We start from the raw sequence: 16,533 nt of genomic DNA on the forward strand, positions 1-16,533 counted from the left end.
TTTTGGAGCTGAAGAAAACTCTTAATTTGAGAGACGAATTTAAAGTTTTGCAGAGGGGAAGAGACTTTATCACGTGGAAATAATTAGTATAATTCAGGTAATTTGACAGCCCAGCTTACCTTTCTTCTCACGCTTCCCCATGCAGCAGCAAATCTTTAATTTGTCAACCTTTTTCATAAGCAGGAGATTCAAGAGCAATAAATGAAAGAGCAATAATCAGCAGTTGGGGGCATTTCTATTTATTTGCTCCCATCACTGCTGCAAGATTGATTGCTTTAACTTTACCATAGTTTGATTAATGCGTCAAGACTGGACAGAGTGTATTGAAATGCTAGTTCCACTAGATTTTGCTTGAACTCTTCTTATACTGTCTGTTTGTGAAAGTCCTGAAGTCAGTTACAGAAATGCATGTAGTTAAGGGTAAGAAAGGCAAGGCCCAAGTTCTGGGAACTTGGACAAAGGACAGGAGAAATACTTTTGAAAATGTAATTATAGCAGTAATTAATAAAACATATTTCTGAATGCCTGAACAGGGTTAAAACTGGCATCTAAATTTAAGCAGGAAATTTTTATTCAAAACTTACTTCATTATGAAAATGGCATGCACTGAAGATATTTGTATTAGTTCACTTGGATCACTGAAAATCTAATGCATTCACTTCAATATTAACAATTTTTTGGTACAGTAAACTAATTTTCAGAGAAATGTGATTTATATCTTGTAAACAAGCTGGAAAGCAAATGTTTCACGTATTGAATCTTTCTATCTATGCAAATACTTGGTAATAGATAAGTAATGGAGCTTTGTAGTCACTGTCACTTAAGTTTCTACTGTTTACCATCAACATGTTTAGAAAACTGCATTCAAGAGGAGAAAAAAAATCACCCTTCTTTTAAGATAGCCTATTTCTTTTCTTTTTTTTCTGAGACACAGTTTCACTCTTGTTACCCAGGCTGGAGTGCAATGGCGTGATCCGGTTCGCTGCAACCTCCACCTCCTGGGTTCAAGCGATTCTCCTGCCTCAGCCTCCCAAGGAGCTGGGATTATAGGTGTGTGCCACAATGCCCGGCTAATTTTGTATTTTTAGTAGAGATGCAGTTTCACCATGTTGGTCAGGCTGGTCTCGAACTCCTGACCTAAAGTCATCCATCTGCCTTGGCCTCCCAAAGTGCTGGGATTACAGGCATGAGCCACCTCACCTAGCCAAGATAGCGTATTTCTGAATGGTTTTTGGTTCCTGACAGAAAGTGAGCTGAAAGCTGATTGGATCTTAGCTGGCAAGTCTTACAAGATCACAAATTCTAGGAGTAAGGCATAAAATCAGTAAACAAGAGTTACAGCATCCATGAAGTATAAGTCTGAGAGCCTAAAGGCAGGATGTGAAATTGACTTGAAAAATGTGGCACTTGAAACTCAGGACACAGATACACATAACCAGGAGGAAAACAGTCTTCTTTGGCTAAGCAAAGAAATGGCGGACCACTGACTTGAATTTAACAAGATGCATAGAGGAGTATTTTTTACATCAAGGATTTAGACCTGCATATACTTTTAGGGAACAAGATTTGATTTAATAGCATGTTGTCATTATTTTTTCTCCTTTACATTCCTTAATAGGCCATGTAAATGAAGGACAGTATCACTCAACATTATCCTGGAATTGTTTCTGTTGATACCAAAGAATGTTGGATGAAATGATTATTAACCTGAAATTTGCATATATTATCTTTTTGGTGATAAATTCATGTAGTTTTTGATAAGCATTTGAAATTATAGATATGATGAGTTTTGTTTGATGTAGTTTTTTTTTTTTTTTTTTTGAGACAGAGTCTCGCACTGTCACCCAGGCTCAAGTGCAGTGGTGTGATCTCGGCTCACTGCAAGCTCTGCCTCCTGGGTTCATGTCATTCTCCTGCCTCAGCCTCCCGAGCAGCTGGGACTACAGGCGCCCGCCACCATACCTGGCTCATTTTTTTTTTTTTTTTGTATTTTGAGTAGAGACAGGGTTTTACCGTGTTAGCCAGGATGGCCTTGATCTCCTGACATTGTGATCTGCCCGCCTTGGCCTCCCAAAGTGCTGGGATTACAGATGTGAGCCACCATGCCCAGCCGATGTAGTTACTTTTGAAAGGATAGTAGTTACAAATATAGTTTATGCGTTTAATACTTATGAAAGGTCTGGGACACATTTTGTGATAAATGGAGTTTAAGAAGCAAATATACATACATGTGCGCGCGCGCAAACACACACACACTACCCATACTGCACATATTTTCTCTAAAACTAATCTCAGTAGCATGTGTGAAATTGGCCAACCAAAGAATGGCTTAAGGTAAAAATGCATAATGTCATAAATGTGCATCCTCCAAACTTTTTATCTTTCACTTTATTTTATAAGGTCCACCTTTGGAGGAATCATAAGGTTCTGAAATCAATAAAAAGTAGGTACATTCTTATGATTAACGTAGTACTCTACCATAATGGATAGCAGCCTTTGCCTCAATCCTGGATACTTAATGTTGCAAAGACCTTGTTCTCGCAGGGCAGACTATAGTCAGACCCAAAGTCTGATACAGTGTGATTTTCCAGTTGCTGGCATTGAGCCCAGTGGTCATCAAGTTGCATTTTCCCCTGAGGTTTGTATTCTGCCGAAATTTGGCTGGAAAATTATTTTCTTGTGGATCTGGTTTTAAAAGACATTCACAGGTAGGTGTAGTGTCTCACGTCTGTAATCCCAGCACTTAGGGAGGCCAGCCAGGGGGATTGCTTGAGACCGGGAGTTTGAGACTAGCCTGGGCAGCATAGTAAGATCCTGTCTCTTAAAAACAACAACAACAACAACAAAAAACCAAGGTTAGCAGGGCGTGGTGGCTCACACTTGTAGCCCCAGCTACTCCAGAAGCTGAGTCAGGAGGATCACTTGAACCCAGGAGATAAAGGATGCAGTGAACTGTGATGGTGCCACTGCACTCCAGTCTGTGTGACAGAGTGAGTCCTCTGTGATTTAAAAAAAATATTTTTAATTAAAAGAAAAAACTAAAGGACATTTATAAGAGCAAACAGCCTTGTGCTTGAAGAGCTCTAATTTGATGTCTTACTTCTTACCCCTGCAATGTCTTTCCTGTCTCTGCTTCTCACAGAGATCAACCATGCCTACTTGTCTCCCTTCCTTCAAACCAGATTTATTTAGAGAAAAGCTTTTTGAAAGAAGTCATATGAATTTCAAGTCAGGCATGATGGCTCACGCCTGTAATCCCAGCACTTCGGGAGGCCAAGGTGGGTGGATCACCTCGAGACCAGCCTGACCAACATGGTGAAACCCCGTGTCTACTAAAAATACAAAACATTAGCTGGGCATGGTGGCACACACCTGTAGTCCCAGCTACTCAGGAGGCTGAGGCAGGAGAATTGCTTGAACCTGTGAGGCGGAGGTTGCAGTGAGCCAAGATCGCATCATTGCACTCCAGCCTGGGCAACAAGAGTGAAACTCCATCTCAAAAAAAAGAGATAAAAACAAAACAAAACAAAAACGGAGTCATATGAATTGCCTTTCCTTATCCCAACTCCCATGGCTGTATCTGGCTCTTTCTGCAGTAGAATATGATGCTTGAAAGGTGGCTTTTAACTCAGGCAGAAAGAATGTGTTCTTGGGCAAGAGAGAGGAAAATGGTCTTTGACATGGTCAGAGAAGCTCTAGAAATCTGTTAGTTTCATCAGCTCTCAGGTTTTCAGAGGTTTATGACTTAGTAAAATAATTCCTAGGCTCTGTAACGTAAGTTTAAAGCAGGTGAAAAATCTTTTAAATGTTATTTTTGTGGTGGGAACACATGTTGAGGTCAGAAAAGTTTTTGGAAAAATCAATGATCCAGCCAATCTTTAAATGTTATGCCTTGAGAGAGGTGAGGGCCAGGCGTGGTGGATCATGCCTATAATCTCAACACTTTGGGAAGCCGAGGCAGGTGGATTGCTTGACCCCAGGAGTTTGAGACCAGCCTGGGCAACATGAAACCCCATCTCTACAAAAAATACAAAAATAAGCCAGTTATGGTGGTGCATGCCTGTAGTCCCAGATATTCAGGGGGCTAAGACAGGAGGATCACCTGAGCCCAGAAGGTCAAGGCTGCAGTGAGACATGATTGTGCCACTGCACTGCAGCCTGGGCTACAGAATGAGACCCTGTCTCAAAAAAAAAAAAAAAAAAAAAAAAAAAAATAGAAACCACAAAAAAAAACTACATGACAGGATCCAGGATCCAATCAGACCAGGCTCCAGCATCACCTCATGGCTGGATCCGTCAGATCACACCTCATTTACCTCATGCTTATAAAACTCAACCCAGCCTTCAGCTCTGGGAGCATTTCCTCTTACCACCTTGTCAGTACAGTCATAACAAACCTTTCTCTGCACAAACCCGTGTTTTGGTGTTTGGCTGTCCATTGAGCGAGGGCAACTGAACTCAGTTTGGATACACATGAGTGTGTCCACATACACATGTTAGCATCAACTACACTGTTCTGGATAACCTGGGGGCAGGCTAGGGTTCAGGCTAACTTGGCAGATTTTTTCATTATAAGGTCAAATAGCAAACATTTTAGGCTTTGCTGGCTACAGACGGTCTCTGTCACATTTTTTGTTGTTATTTTTTGTTTTTTTGTTGTTATTTTTTATAACTCTTTAAAACTTGGATGAACTTCAAAAACATTATGCTAAATGAAAGATACCATACACAAAAGGTCACATATTGTATGATTCAATTGATATGAAATGTCCAGAATAGGTAAGTCCATGGAGACAGCAGATTGGCGGTTGTCAGAAGCTAGGGGAGGAGGAAGGGAGCGACTGTTTAATGGGCTTGATTGTTCTTTCTGAGGTGATGAAATGTTTTGGAACTGGACAGGTGAGATTGCACAACATTGTAAATGTACTAAATGGAATTATTTCACTTAAAACATGGCATTGTTTAAAATGGTTCGGTTTCTGTGAAATGAATTTCTGTTATGTGAATTTCAATTTAAAATGGTTCAATTTCTGTTATGTGAATTTCACCTCAAGGAAGACAAACACATACCTTAAAGAACATTCTTAGCTCAAAAGCCTTAAAAAACAGGGTAGAGGATGAACTTGGCTGCAGGGTCATCATTTGTGGACTCTTGGACTAAAGGAAAGGCTAATTTCTTTTGTCAGAAGTAAGGAGTATATAATGATAAGTTCTCTGGGGCATGAATTTTATGTTAATCACATTTATTAATTCCACAGAGCATCACCCAGGAGGACATATGCCTGGTGCCCTAGTTACAGTAGTGGGCAAGGCAGACATTTTGCCACCCTCATGGAGCTTAGTCCTTTCCTTGTTTTTACTTCCTCAGGATGCAGACATTAAGCCGAGGCCAATTCATGGGCTGCATGAGAGTTTATTGCATTTGAGTATTTTTCTAATTTGGGTCTCTTATTACAACAATGGCCAATTTGTGTGTGTGTGTGTGAATGTTTTGCAGCTAGACAGATGTGAAGGTTACCCAACGTTGTGAATGTACTAAATGGAATTGTTCTATTTAAATACGGCATTATTTGCTTTAAAATGCATTCTGTGAGTTTCAAGTTATGTGAATTTCACCTCAACAAAAATGAACAATGTAAAAAGGCCATTCAGTTTGAAGGCCTTAATATCCTTATGGAGATATAATTCATATAACTATACAACTTCTTCATGTAAAGTGTGCAATTCAATGGGTTTTGTATATTCATAGAGTTGTGCAACTATCACCATAATAAGTTTTGATACATTTTCCTCTCCCCATAAGGAAGCCCTGTGCCCCTTAGTTGTTGCTATGGACTGAATTCTATATCCCTCTCCCCATAATTTATATGTTGAAGCCCTAATCCCCAATGTAATGGTATTTGGAGATGGGGCCTTTGGAAGATAATAGGTTTAGATGAGGTCAGGAGATTGGGACCCTTATGATAGGATTAGGGCCCTTATAAGAAGAGACCCCAGAGAACTTGCTTGTTTTCTCTTCTCTCACCATAGAAGAAAGCTTCCACCAGAGACAGACTCTACTGGTCCCTTGATGTTAGACTTCCAGCCTCTTGAATTGTGAGAAAATGAATTTATTTCATTTAAGTTACCTAGTATGTAGTATTTTGTTATGGTAGCCTGAACTGATTAAGACAGCTGTCATTCCCCTATGTGTCCTCCTCTGCCCACCTCCCACCTCCATTCCCCCAGCCCCAGGCAACCACTAGTCAACTTTCTGTCCCTGTGGGTTCTCCCATTCTGGACATTTTATATACATGGAATTGAGGCAGGAGAATAGGGGCTGGAGGCAGGGAACTCAAGGACTCCCTAGAACTAAATCAAACAGAAACACTTCAGCGATGATAGGAAATATCCTTTTCATTTACATAGGGCATACATTGAGTAAATGACATTGTAACTTCTCTTTAGTGTCTTCATTTACATAGCACATACTCCAAGTAACCAATGGACACCTCTAGAGGGTATTTAAACCCCGGAAAATTCTGTAACCAGGTTCTTGAGCCCCTGTGCTCTGGCCGCTCCCACCCTATGGCACGTACTTCCGTTTTCAATAAATCTCTGCTTTTGTTGCTTCATTCTTTCCTTGCTTTGTTTGTATGTTTTGTCCAGTTCTTTGTTCAAGATGCCAAGATCCTGGACACCCTCCACTGGTAACAGAATCATACAACATGTAGCCTCTTTCACATAGGGTAATGTTTTCAAGGTTCATCTACATTGTAGCATGTATCAGTATAATCAGTATATAATTTCTTTCCTTTTTTTTTCTTGAGAGGGAGTCTCGCTCTGTCACCCAGGCTGGAGTGCTGTGGCGCCATCTCGGCTCACTGCAAGCTCTGCCTCCCGGGTTCACACCATCCTCCTGCCTTAGCCTCCTGAGTAGCTGGGATTACAGGTGCACACCACCAGGCCTGGCTAATGTTTTGTATTTTTAGTAGAGACAGGTTTTCACTGTGTTAGCCAGGATGATCTTGATCTTCCGACCTCATGATCCACCCACCTCGGCCTCCCAAAGTGCTGGGATTACAGGCGTGAGCCACGGTGCCTGGCCCCCCACCACCCTTTGTTTTATTTTTTTGAGATAGGGTTTTGCTCTGTTGCTCAGGCTGGAGTGCCACGGTATGATCATAGCTCACTGGAGCCTCCAACTCCTGTGCTCGAGCAGTCCTTCCTTCTCAGCCTCTCGAGTAACTGGACTACAGGTGCATGCCACTGTGTCCGGAATTGGTGGGTTCTTGGTCTCGCTGACATCAAGAATGAAGCCATGAACCCTGGCGGTGAGTGTTACAGTTCTTAAAGATCGTGTGTCCGGAGTTTGTTCTTTCATATGTTCAGATGTGTCTGGAGTTTATTCCTCTGGTGGGTTCGTGGTCTCGCTGACTTCAAGAGTGAAGCCGCAGACCTTTGTGGTGAGTGTTACAGCTCATAAAGGCCACCCAGACCCAAAGAGTGAGCAGCAGCAAGATTTATTGTGACAAGCGAAACAACAAAGCTTCCACAGTGTGGAAGGGGACCTGAGTGGGTTGCCGCTGCTGACTGGGGTGGTGTGCTTTTATTCCCTTATCTGACCCCACTGACATCCTGCTGATTGGCCCATTTTATAGAGAGCTGATTGGTCCGTTTTGACAGAGTGCTGATTGGTGCGTTTACAATCCTTTAGCTAGACAGAAAAGTTCTCCAAATCCCTACCCGTCCCAGAAGCCCAGCCCGCTTCACCTCTCACTGGCACTGGCTGCAGGACTTTGCGGCACCCAGCCCGAGCACTCTGGCAGCCTGGAGGGAGCTCCTCCCAGATCAAGCCCAGCAGGCGCCAGCCTGCCTCCCTGAGTGAGGGGCCCATTAACCCGCGCCCACCCGGAACCTGCCCCGGCCGGCAGTGCGCAGCCCCAGCTCCGGCCTGCGCCTCTCCCTCCACACCACCCCGCGAGCAGAGGGAGCCAGCTCCTGCCTCAGCCAGCCCGGGAGAAGGGCCTTCATAGCGCAGCGGCAGGCTGAAGGGCTTCTCCAGTGTGGCCAGAGTGGTCGCCAAGGAGGAGGAGGCGCTGAGAGTGAGCGAGGGCTGCTAGCAGGTTGTCACCTGTCACCACCATGCCCAGCTAATAAATTTATTTATTTATTTTTTTTGTGGTGACAGGGTCTTGATTTCTTGCCCAGGCTGGTCTGCAACTCCTAGCTTCAAATAATCTCACCTCAGCCTCCCAAAGTGCTGAGATTATAGGTGAGAGGCATCATGCTCACCCATCAGTTCTTTTTATTGCAGAATAATGCTTCATAGTGTGGTATTTATATAGCTGTGAATTTTTGTGGCTACAATTTGTGCTGGGTAGAATTTATCCCTGTTGTAGAAAAGGACAGTCCTGGTAGGTGGAATGTGTAGATATGCCCTTCCTAGAGACAGGGTGTATTAGTCCATTTCCATGCTGCTGATAAAGACATACCTGAGACTGGGAAGAAAAAGAGGTTTAATTGGATTTACAGTTCCACATGAGTGGGGAGGTCTCAGAATCATAACCGAAGGCGAAAGTCAGCTTTTTTTTTGTTTTTTTGTTTTTTTTTTTTTAGATGGAGTCTCGTTCTGTCACCAGCTTGGAGTGCAGTGGTGTGGTCTTGGCTCACTGCAACCTCTGCCTCCTGGGTTCAATCGATTCTCCTGCCTCAGCCTCCCAAGTAGCTGGGATTACAGGTGCCTGTGACCACGCCTGGCTAATTTTTGTATTTTTAGTAGAGACAGGGTTTCACCATGTTGGCTAGGATGATCTCAATCTCTTGACCTCGTGATCTGCCTGCCTCAGTCTCCCAAAGTGCTGGGATTACAGGTGTGAGCCACTGTGCCTGGCCATGAAAGGCACTTCTTACATGGAGGCAGCGAGAGAAAATGAGGAAGAAGGAAAAGCGGAAAACCTAGATAAACCCATTGGATATTGTGAGACTTATTCATTACCATGAGAATAGCATGGGAAAGACCAGCCATCATGATTCAGTTATCTCCCCCTGGGTTCCTCCCACAACACGTGCGAATTCTGGGAGCTACAATTCAAGTTGAGATTTGAATGGGGACACAGCCAAACCATATCATTCTACCCCTGGCCCCTCCAAATCTCATGTCCTCACATTTCAAAACCAATCCTGCCTTCCCAACAGTCTGCCAAAGTCTTAACTCATTTCAGCATTAACCCAGAAGTCTGTAATCCAAAGTCTCATCTGAGACAAGGCAAGTCCCTTCCACCTATGAGCCTGTAAAATCAACAGCAAGCTAGTTACTTCCCAGATACAATGGGGGTACAAGCATTGGGTAAATATAGCCATTCCAAATGAGAGAAATTGGCCAAAACAAAGTGGTTACAGGGCATATGCAAGTCCAGAATCCAGCGGGGAAGTCCAATTTTAAAGCTCCAAAATGATCTCCTTTGACTCCAGGTCTCACATCCAGGTCACGCTGATACAAAATGTGGGTTCTTATGGTCTTGGGCAGTTCCGCCCCTGTGGCTTTGCAAGGTACTGCCTCCCTTCTGGCTCCTCCCTCCCACCTACCAGCACTGTCCTTTTCTACAACAGGCACAAACTCTAGCCAGCACAAATTGTAGCCGTGAAAACTTATAGCTATGTAAATACCATATAATGAAATATTATTCTACAATAAAAAGAAATGATGGGTGGGCATGGTGGCTTATACCTGTAATCTCAGCACTTTGGGAGGCTGAGGTGAGAAGATTATTTGAAGCTAGGAGATGGAGACCAGCCTGGGCAAGGAATCAAGATCCTGTCTTTAACAAAAAAAAAAAAAAAAAAATTTTTTTTTCATGGGCTGGCGTGGAGAGCCTGTGTGTGGCTTTTCCATGTGCACGGAGCAAGCTGTCGGTGGATCTACCATTCTGGGGTCTGGAGGATGATGACACTCTTCTCAAAGCTCCACTAGGCAGTGCCCCAGTAGGGACTCGGTGGGGGTGGTGCTCCGACCCCGCATTTTCCTTCTGCACTGCCCTAGCAGGGGTTCTCCATGAGGGCCCCACCCCTGCAGCAAACTTTTGCCTGGGCATCTAGGAATTTCCATGCATCTTCTGAAATCTAGGTGGAGGTTCCCAAACCCCGATTCTTGACTTCTGTGCACCCAGAGGCTTAACCACATGGAAGCCACCAAGACTTGGGGCTTCCATCCTCTGAAGACACAGCCTGAACTGTACACTGGCCCCTTTCAGCCATGGCTGGAGTGGCTGGGACACAGGGCACCAAGTCCCTAGGCTGCACACAGCATGAGGACCCTGGGCCTGGCCCACAAAACCACTTTTTCCTCCTGCGCCCTGGGGGCCTGTGATGGTAGGGGCTGCTGTGAAGGTCTCTGACATACCCTGGAGACATTTTTCCCGTGGTCTTGGGGATTAACATTAGACTCCTTGCTACTTATGCAAATTTCTGCAGCTGGCTTGAATTTCTCCTCAAAAAAATGGGTTTTTCTTTTAACTGCATCATCAGACTGCAGATTTTCCAAACTTTTGTGATCTGTTTCCCTTTTAAAATGGAATGCTTTTAATAGTACCCAACTCACCTCTTGAATGCTTTTCTGCTTAGAAATTTCTTGTGCCAGATACCTAAATCATGTCTTTCAAGTTCAAAGTTCCACAGATCTCTAGGGTAGGGGCAAAATGCTGCCAGTCTCTTTGCTAAAATGTAACAAGAGTCACTTTTGCTTCAGTTCCCAACAAGTTCCTCATCTCCATCTGAGACCACCTCAGCCTGGACCTTATTTTTCGCATCACTATATCGGCATTTTCATCAAAGTCATTCAGCAAATCTCTGGGAAGTTCCAAACTTTCCCACATTTCCCTGTCGTCTTCTGAGCCCTCCAAACTGCCAACCTCTGCCTGTTACCCAGTTCCAAAGTTGCTTTCACATTTTTTGTGTATCTTTTCAGCAACACCCCACTCCTGGCACTAATTTACTGTATTAGTTCATTTTCAGGCTGCTGATAAAGGACATACCCAAGACTGGGAAGAAAAAGAGGTTTAATTGGACTTACAGTTCCACATGGCTGGGAGGCCTCAGAATCATGGCAGGAGGCAAAACACACTTCTTACATGGTGTCAGCAAAAGAAAATGAGGAAGAAGCAAAAGCGGAAACCCCTGATAAACCCATCAAGTCTCTTGAGACTTATTCATTATCATGAGAATATCATGGGGAAGGCTGGCCCCCATGATTCAGTTACCTCCCCCGGGTCCCTCCCACAACACATAGGAATTCTGCGAGATACAATTCAAGTTGAGATTTGAATGGGGACACACCCAAATCATTATCAGAGGGAGCTGTTTTCCAGAACAGAGTCCTCTTTTCCGTTCTCTGGACCTTTAATTGTTGCTTCCTCTGTGCGCCTGCTCTGAATACTGTGAGGTCTGGGGCAGGAGTCCAAATGGAGGCCATCATGCCATATGTGCAAATATGTAAAAGTTATAAATCAAGGAACCGAACTGTTATATAAGACATATTATGTCCTCATCTTCACAATGATTAGAAGGGTTGTTTCAGTCTCCTGGGCTCAAGTAATCCTCCTATCTCAGCCTCCGGAGTAGCTGGGAATACAGAAGCATGCCACCACTCTTGGCTAATTAAAAATTATTTAAAAGTCTTTTTTATAGAGTTGTGTCTCACTATGTTGCCCAGGCTGGTCTTGAACTCCTGGGCTCAAGTAATCTTCCCACCTTGGCCTCTCAAAGTGCTAGGATTACAGGCATGAGCCACTGCATGCAGCCCTGGTTTCAGTTTTAGAATTATTGGATTCCTTGGACTTCCGTGTCTCTATGCATCCATGACTTTCCTTTTCCCATCCGAGCTCCGTCTTGCCCTGTGAGAAGCCTTGTGCAGTGGTTCTCTCCACATCTCACATACATAACTGCTTTTGGCCACTCTAGTCTCAGTATGAGGAGTCCAGGAAGAGCTTAGGCTCTGGAATCAGGCGTGGGGCTCTTTGGGCAGAAGATTCTGAGATTCTGTATATGTGGATCAAGGCTCAGAAGAGGAAAGTGTGGGATCCAGGGGAGTATGTCCACTGGGCTTATAGACTCCTTGGTCTGTGGGGAGAGCCGGTAGCCAGACTAAGGCCAGAGTGGGTTCCTCTAACATGTGAGATTCAGTTTCGCAGCCCTTCTTGCTTGAAACCAAAGGCAGTACTGTTTCTGTGGTTCCCAGGTAATGGAGACATGATTTCCAGCAATCATAAAAGCCTCACCAAGCTTGCCTATCCTTTCCCACCTGGAGTGAGACCCACACCGTCTCAAAGACAAGGCCAGAAACCATTACATGTGCTTCACCGAGATGGATTTTAGAAAGCCTAAACCATTACTTACACTTATTTGATCCAGAATGTCACCTCTGAGAAACACTGTGTGTATGTAGTCTTGGAACTCCTGGGCTCAAGTAATCCTCCAACACACATTGGTATGTCTGTGCTAACTTGAAAGGTTGAGCAGATGCCACCACATCTTGATGTTCTTTTGTGTCTGCTTATTGCAGTTTCCAATCAGGTGTTCAGGATACTTTGCCTTGCCCTCCCAAACTACTGTGGTTATAGGCATGAACCACTGTGCCTGGCCTAGAATTTTTAACTGTATTCAGTAAGGACTATTTTATTATCAAGTAACAGAAATAGTACTTAAACTCGATGAAAAAAGAATATATATTTCTCTTTTCTGGAGAAAGTAAGGCAGAAAAGAGAAATTTCTCCAGAAAAGAGAAATATATATATTGCCCACTTATCTGGAAAGTCAAGCAGTAGTGTTGCAGACACAGCTTTTTCTAGGGGCCCAACATCACCAATAATACGTCCCTCTCAGTTCCTGATTCTGTTTCTCTTCATGTTGGCTTCATTTTTGGGCAGGGTCTCCCTTGTGGTGACAAAGAAGGCATCATGCAAGGTTAGCACCTTCTGGAAAGGCTCATCTTTCACAACAGTTAAAATAAAAGAACCAGAGTCAATTCTTTTTGAAACATCATGGGTCATGTGCCCTACCCTGAATCAGTTGTTGTGCCCAGGGAAATGGAATGCACCTGTTGGCTAATTTGAATCACATGCTTCTCTTTAGAGCCAGGAGGTTTGTGGGTGTGAGGTCGACTCATCTAATCATGTAACCTAAGTGTTGGGAAAGGGGTAGTTCCTTGAAAGAAGACCAGGTACTGACTTCTAGAGGGTGGCTGGATGTTGGCCAGGCCAAAACAATAGTTATCTCCTACAAAACTGCAAAATCTAATGGGTTTTAGAGTCTGCCTTTAAAAGTGGGGACAATAAAATGTGCCTTACTTTACTTCACAGGATCAAATTCAATCCTTCAAATGAAATCTAAAAATTATAAAGGATTTTACAAAGGCAAGGTAATAGGTTACCTCTCACAGGTGATTTAACTAAAGGAATATATAGAAAGACATTACTAGGGCCAGGCACAGTAGCTCACACCTGTAATCCCAGCACTTTGGGAGGCTGAGGCGGGCGGATCACGAGGTCAGGCGATCAAGACCATTCTGGTTAACATGGTGAAACCCCGTCTCTAGTAAAAATACAAAAATTAGCCGGGCGTGGTGGCAGGTGCCTTTAATCCCAGCTACTCAGGAAGCCGAGGTAGGAGAGTCGCTTGAACCCAGGAGGCGAAGGTTGCAATGACTGAGATCGTGCCACTGCACTGTAGCCTAGGTGGTAGAGCGAGACTTTGTCTCACAAAAAAAAAAAAAAAAAAAGACATTATTAAAGTGTAAAGCATACTCAGTTTTCTTTATCTTACCATATATTGACCCCAATGTAGTTTTGAAGAAGTTTGGAGAATATTCCTTTGAGTTTTGCAAAAGGTCAGACACTGATCATGTGCTGATGATCCTAACTAGAAATTTCTACAACTTTATGGAAAGCTTGCATGCATTACATAGTTCCTTATCTGCATTAGAGTTCTCCAGAGAAACAGCACCAGTAATATACATATGTTTTTTTTTTCTTTCTTTTTTTTTTTTGAGATGGAGTCTCGCTCTGTCCCCTAGGCTAGAGTGCAGTGCTGCAATCTCGGGTCATTGCAACCTCTACCTCCTGGGTTCAAGTGACTCTCCTACCTCAGTCTCCTGAGTAGCTGGGATTAAAGGAGTCTACCACCTTTAATCTTTAAAATTTTAAATATTTTAAATCTTTAAAATACCCAGCTAATTTTGTATTTTAGTAGAGACAGGGTTTTACCATGTTGGCCAGGCTAATCACGAACTCCTGACCTCAAGTGATCCACCTGCTTTGGCCTCCCAAAGTGCTGGGATTATGGGCTTGAACCACTGTGCCCAGCCTATGTGGAAATTTATTATGAGAAATTGCTTCATACAATTATGGAGGCTGAGAAGCCCCACAACCTGCCATCTGTAAATTGGAGACCCAGGAAAGCCAGTGGTATAATTCAGAAGGACTGAAAACAGGAGAGAAATAATTATGTAAATCGTATTCTGAGGGCCAAAGAAGCTGAAATGAGGTGTCCGAGCTCAGCAGAGAGGGACAAATTTCTCCTTTTTCCACTTTTTCTTTTATTTAGGCTCCAATTGATCAGATGATGCCCATGTACACGGGGAGGGCGGTCTACTTCACTGAGTCCACTGATTCAAATGATGTCGCATCTGGAAATACCCTCCCAGATACACTCAAAAACAATGTCTAATCTGGGCACCCCATGGCCAATCAAGTTGATACATAAAATTAACCATAACACCTGTCTTTGTCATATTTGATCAGCCAGCCAAGAAATGACATATTTTGAGAGTTTTCAGACTTGCAGAGTCACTAGAGGGTTAACGGTAGTGCAAGTACCTTAGCTTTCACATCCTCTCTTTGATAAGAGTTTATGTTTTCAGCAAATAATCTGTGAAGTGGCTAATTTGCTGGGGAATGAGAATAGATAGTTACTTTAAAAATTGCTCTTATACAATTCTACTTACTTTTTAATAGTGTCTCTTTTCTTTGTAAGGAGTGCCATATTTTGGGACAACATGGGGAATTTAATCACTAAGTTAAACAATAAACCCTTTAAGCTACCTTAACTTCTTTTTTTCTTCCTCTTCTTTTTTTTTTTTTTTTTTTAGATGAACTCACTCTGTCACCCAGGCTGGAGTGCAGTGGCACAATATTGGCTCAGTGCAGCCCCGCCTCCCAGGTTCAAGCAATTCTTGTGCCTCAGCTTCCTGAGGAGCTGGGATTACAGGCATAAGGCACCACACCTGACTACTTTTTGTATTTTTAGTAGAGCTGGGGTCTCGCCAGGCTAGTCTCGAACTCCTGACCTCAGGTGATCCACCCACCTCGGCCTCCCAAAGTGCTGGGATTATAGGCGTGAGCCATTGTGCCCGGCAAGCTACCTTAATTTCTAAGAGATTTAACAATTCTAGTAGCTGAATTATACGTAAGTAAATAAAACCTTAAAACAATCAAAAACCTCTTATACAAAAGGGAAACGATTAGAAAAGACTTAGTACCCTGGGGCCTGAGTAATATCATTAAAAGCAGGATTTTAAAAAATAAGTTGTTTTATAAAGCAGAAGCAAGCACCAAGGTGATTGCTTTGTTTCCCAGAAGCTTTCAGACCCTGAGTGTATTAGTAAGATTTGCATAATTGCTATATATTTTTATATTTTATGAAATAAACAGATCATTTATCTTTCTAGTATACAAGAAACATTTTAAAAGGGCCAATTCTCTTGTTTAAATGATAATTCTGTGTCATAATCTGTAGTAAAGGTAGAAAGGAGGCTCACACTCCCAGTGTTTCAGGAGACAATGGAATATAACTAGTTAAGATGTCATTGTTAAGATATAATAGTAATCAGTTAAGATGAGGTCATACTAAAGTAGGGTAGGCCTCTAATCCAGCATGACTGTTGTACTTATAAAAGGGGGAATTTGGACACAGACAGTCTCATAGGGAGAACACCATGTGAAGATGAAGGCAGAAATCTACAAACCAAGGAGTGTCAAAGGCTGCTAGCAAACCACCAGAAGCTTGGAGAGAGGCATGGAACAGATTCTCCCTCACAGCCCCTAGCAAGAAGCAACCCTGGCAACCTCTTCATCTCAGACTTGTAGTTCTAGAATTGTGAGATAATAAATTTAGTTTGTGGTACTTTGTTATGGCAGCCTGGACAAAGTAATTATGGTCCTCATTTTATAGGTCAAGATTCTGAGGCCCATGAAGATAAACTTGTCTGAAGTCAAGCAGCTGGCAAGGGGCGGAGCTGGGGCTGGACTCAGGCCACTCCAAAGATTGTGTTTTAAACCTCTGGATCGTTTTCCAAAAACTGATCCAAGGACCTCTTGCATAAAAATCACCTGGGATTCTTATTAAAAATGCAGATTCAGGCTGGGTGTGATGGCTCATGCCTATAATCCCAGCACTTTTGGAGGCAGACATGGGTGGATCACCTAAGGTCAGGAGTTCAAGCCAGCCTGGCCAACATGGTGAAACTCCGGCTCTACTAAAAATACAAAAATTAGCTGGATG

General features: G+C 43.2%; 1 long non-coding RNA gene across 1 annotated transcript in view; it reads right to left on the reverse strand.

The window, feature by feature from the left end:
* LOC105481323 (uncharacterized) overlaps positions 1 to 11,107 on the reverse strand; it is a 28,418-nt gene extending 17,311 nt beyond the window's left edge. Inside the window, exon 1 of the long non-coding RNA XR_011610088.1 lies at positions 11,051 to 11,107. This is a non-coding gene — a long non-coding RNA (uncharacterized lncRNA). The remainder of the gene's footprint in view (positions 1 to 11,050) is intronic.
* Positions 11,108 to 16,533: the final 5,426 nt, after the last annotated feature.

The sequence above is a fragment of the Macaca nemestrina genome, chromosome 11, assembly GCF_043159975.1.
Source record: "Macaca nemestrina isolate mMacNem1 chromosome 11, mMacNem.hap1, whole genome shotgun sequence".
Lineage (NCBI taxonomy): Eukaryota > Metazoa > Chordata > Mammalia > Primates > Cercopithecidae > Macaca > Macaca nemestrina.